This window comes from Callospermophilus lateralis, chromosome 7 (assembly GCF_048772815.1).
Source record: "Callospermophilus lateralis isolate mCalLat2 chromosome 7, mCalLat2.hap1, whole genome shotgun sequence".
Lineage (NCBI taxonomy): Eukaryota > Metazoa > Chordata > Mammalia > Rodentia > Sciuridae > Callospermophilus > Callospermophilus lateralis.
The window spans coordinates 22,938,630-22,943,332 of NC_135311.1; positions in this window are offsets into that span (position 1 = coordinate 22,938,630).

Consider the following 4,703-nt stretch of genomic DNA (forward strand, 5'->3'; position numbering starts at 1 on the left):
GGGCTTCAGAGGGTGGTTAAGAGCACAAAGCAAGAAAAACAGCCAGAGGCCATTTTTTTTCCCAAAGGAATTGCTCTTTCTATACCACGACTGAGAGTGGAATCTCCAGCGATTGAGTTACCTTATCTTCCTCTCAATGTTACACCCAGCAGGCAGACTGTTAGGTCGGTGGTGGCGACTTGGTGGCAACTTAGTGGTGACATAGAACAAAGCAGCCTGCGCTAGAAAAGAACATCAATCAGATGCCGGTGGAAATGCCTGTCAATCAGCCAGATCTCCTGACTAATGCTTGTCAATCAGCAGGAACCTCTGGCCAATCCTGGAGTTCAGCCAACTCCCCTAACCAACTCTAAGGGGGCAAGGGACCCTAGAAAAACCTTTTTCTGTTCCAAGCCCTTCCCTTCCTGCTGTAAGCCCCATAAAAGTCCAGTCGGGTCGAGCTTCCACATGGTTTCTCCTCAGATCCTTCTCCTGTCCCCTCTGTGGGTCTGATTGAGTTCCACCCGGGAGTGAAATCTCAATAAAGCCTGTTAAGTGGCCCTTTTAAATCTGCCTCCTTTGGTCACTGCCTGCCTCACCTGATCTGGCATCTTGGTGTCAAAACCCAGGAAGGGATCTTTGGGCTTCTTCCTCAGCAGATTGAAGCCCATCCCTTCCCCCTTAAAAGGAAACAGGAAATTTCTAAGCAGCTCTTTCCCTCTCCCTTCATCCAGGCCAACAGGAGTGGGTTAAGTTCCTCCTTTCCCCTGACCTTCCAGTCCCTTTTTTTCTGTTTGCGGGGTCTATCCATAAGTCATGCACTTGCCATAGGCCCTGCCCATTCTGTTCAGGGCTCTGGGGACTGTGGAGACATCCCAGTCCTCCTGAGAGTCCCCTGCCAACCACGTTGGCTAACCGCTGGGGCCCGCAGAGGCTGTAGGGATGCCTCAACCTCCGCCCTGGCCCGTATCTGTGCTGTAGGTGAGCGCAGACAGAATTTGGGATGCCTTTTTCTGCTCCCACTCACCCTTTAGGTGCTGGAAGGTCATGGGAAACAGAGTCCTCTCCTTAGACCCCAAAGTCCTTTGGGTGTCTATATTAAAATTCTGCCAAGTTAGGGCTCATTCAAAACTGCAGTTAGACAATGGGTCATAATAGCCCCCAGAAGGAACTGTTGATTTTAAACCCTCACTGAATTGGACAATTTCTGTTGCCAGACAGGGAAATGGGAAACCATGTTCAGGCTTTTTGAGATTCGCTCCTGTCCTTCCCTTTGCTCTCTGTTCCCAACCTTCTTTCTGCTCTTTATTCCTGTCCTTCTGTCTGCTCACCCTCCCAGGGGTACCACGGCCCCTCCCCCTCCCTGCCGCTGCCACTGCTGCCCACAGCCCTGTCTGCGTGCTTCCAGTCTGCCTGGCCACCAGACACATGTGCCCTTTCTCCCTCCCTCACGGGCTCCTCTCTCACACCTTCCTTTACCGCCCAGTTCCCACCGGCAGGCAGGATGGGTCCCACCTGGCTGCAGTGGGTGGGATCTCCGGATCCCTCTGAGTCTCCTCCCCCACTCTTCTCACCTCTTCTACTGATACATCCCTTCCCCCCACCTCCCCCACTCTCTTCTTCCTCTCTTGCTACCTTGATTTCTCCACCCACCTCTTCCACTGATATCACTCTTCCCCCTCCCCCTCCACCCCTCTCCTCTTCCTCCTCTCCTACAGCCATGATCACCTCCACCCACTCACCCCTCTCTTCTCCCATCAGTGTCCACACCCGGTCCCACTGATCCCTCTTATCAGATAACCCACAGTTCCTTTGTCCTCTCAGGAAAGTAGCTGGTGCTGAAGGGATAGTCTGAGTACACGTACACATTTTTGCTTCAAGATCTTTTTCCCATTTTTGCTTCAAGATCTTTCCCAGATTGAAAAACATCTCTGCTGACTGTTCTGCTTATATTAAGGAATTCAGATATCTCTCCCAGACCTATGATCTTACCTGGCACCACGTCTATGTTGTTCTGTCCTCTACTCTGACCCCAGGTGAATGAACCCACATTCAGATCATGCTGACCAAATTCGTTTAACAGATATGATTCTCCCCACAGGTAAAGCAGCTGTTCCCCTAACTGAACCTAACTGGGACTACCAAGATGGCCAACAAGGTCACCGTCACTATGCTCACATGGTCCAATATCTTATAGCAGGCATGCAAGCAGTTTCTAATAAGGTAGTTAACTTTGATAAACTGAGGGAAATTACCCAGAATCCTGATGAAAATCCAGCCTTATTTCTCAACTGCCTTACAGAGGCTCTCATCAAGTATATTAAGATGGATCCTGAGTCTTCCTCTGGGGCTACAGTGTTAGCAACCCATTTCATTATTCAATTGGTCCATGATATTAGAAAAAGCTCAAATGAGCTGAGGAGGACCCTCAGACTCCTATCTGAGATCTGGTGAAAATGGCCTTTAAAGCAGGCTCCATTGCAAAACAAAAATAGGTAACACCCCAAACCCAGGCCTTGGTAGCGACCCTGAGGCCTACGTCTCCAGCAAAAGCTTCAGAGGGGACTCAGCATTTTTCTCAACCAGAGGCTTGCCTCAAATGTGGATGTGAACGTCACTGGGCTCGCCAATGCCCAGACCCATGGCTTACTCAGGCCATGCCCCACCTGTAACCAGACAGGACATCGGAAGAGTGACTTCCCCATGGCTGGCCCTTCATTGGCACCTCTACACAGGGGTATGACCAGCCAGGAAGTCCCTTCTCTTGAACTATTGGGGTTCGCAGAAGACTGAAGAAGCCCAGACTCAAAGACCCCCATCACCATTGCCAAGCACAGGGTAATGCTCTAGGCAGCGGCTAAGTCCATAAGCTTCCTTGTGGACACAGGGGCTACCTATTCTGTCTTCCCACTCTAGGCCTCTGTTTCATTCCCAGGTCTCAGTTATGGGGATTGATGACAAACCCTCCTCCCCAAATTGAACTGCTAAGCTGGTCTGTGCCCTGGAGGGACACCCATTCTACTCACTCTTTTTTGGTCATTCCATCCTGTCCAGTTCCTCTCTTAGACAGAGATGTTCTCCAATTACCAGGAGCTACCCTCCAACTATACCCCAAGAATACTACCACCCATCTCCTTCTGCCTCTAATCCTTACCCTCTCTAATGACCTGACAGTATCTATTGTGCTATTGCCCCCTGACCTAGTTGATCCCCAGGTCTGGGTCATCTCCATGCCGGTCATAGCCTCCCACCACAAGTCAGTCCGAATCCAGCTGAACCCAAAACTAAATTTCCTTTGAGTCCCTAAGACTCTCCCTGCAACACTTCCATGTTTCTGGTGCACAAACCCTCAGGAGCCTATCACTTAGTCCAGGACCTGTGCCTTATTAATGAGGCCGTTATTCCCATCCACCCGGTGGTTCCCAACCCTCACACTTTTCTTACTCATATTCCCCTTTGACCACTCGCTTTACTGTCCTGGATCTTAAAGCTGCCTTCTTTATAGTGCCTCTGCATCCTGAATCTTATTACCTCTTTGCCTTCACATGGGAAGACCATACCTCCTTTAGGTCTCAACAGCTGACATGGACAGGCCTTCTAAGGCTTCAGGGATAATCCCTACCTCTTTGGTCAGGCCTTGACACAGGATTTATCTGTTTGTGATTTGGGGATAGCACTCTCTTACAGTTGGATAGAGGCCTTCCCTACCTCCAGGGAAACTGTTGACACCATCACCTCCGTCCTCATTGAGCAGGTCATTTCCAGATTTGGACTTCCTACCTCCATCCAGTCAGACAACAGTCTGGCCTTCACTTCTCAGGTTGTTCAACTAGTCTCCAAAGGCCTCAACAACACTTGGAGGCTCCCCATTCCCCACTGACTCCATACAATCATACTTCCATACTGGAGCCCACCAAACTCAAGATTTCTCACCAACCCTCTCCTTTTGGTACTAATCATTAATGTCTCTCAAGCTTCTATTAAACCCACAGATGGCACTTCTACATCCAAGCAACATGGCAACACGATGGCACCACACATTCTCAGTTTATGGGCCAAGGTGATTGCCCTTTCACTGGCTGTAATCGGGCCATCATCCTTAATGTTACTGGATTCAACCAGGCCACCTCATCCCACTTATGTTCAGCAATGCTATGCTTTATAGCAGACCAAACTGAGGAATCCTGTAAGTGCTGGCCTGACACCTATGGCAGGAGCCCTTATAATTCATGCAAAAAACGCTTTCTAGATAAGCCTTGCTATGAGAATCAAGTATACACCAAATTAACTATTTGGGACCCATGGAAACCAAAATGGACTTCTGGTGTTGATGGTAAATTTTATTCATGGGGTTTTGCCAAAAACCCCTCAGCCTCTATCAGAATATGGAGAACTTATATACAAGTGCTCCCTCAAATTCACATAACCATCTAGGAGCAAGAGAAGGAACTCCAACACCAGCTAGATGCAGTTGCCCATCCTAAAGATGGATGGCCCTAATACATCAGGGCTTTCAGCTTCTCAATTTGTCCAAAATGAATAACATTTCAGACTGTTTCCTCTGCGCAGGCTTGGATTGTACTCTGTTAACTGTGATACCCATTGATTTTACACTCAATACCTCAAGTAGACCCCAAGGACCTCCCTCTCCAGCCTTTGAGGAAGTACCTCTATTTCATAACTCATCAGAAAATTTCTCTTGCTTCTGCACTTCCTCAGGTTCA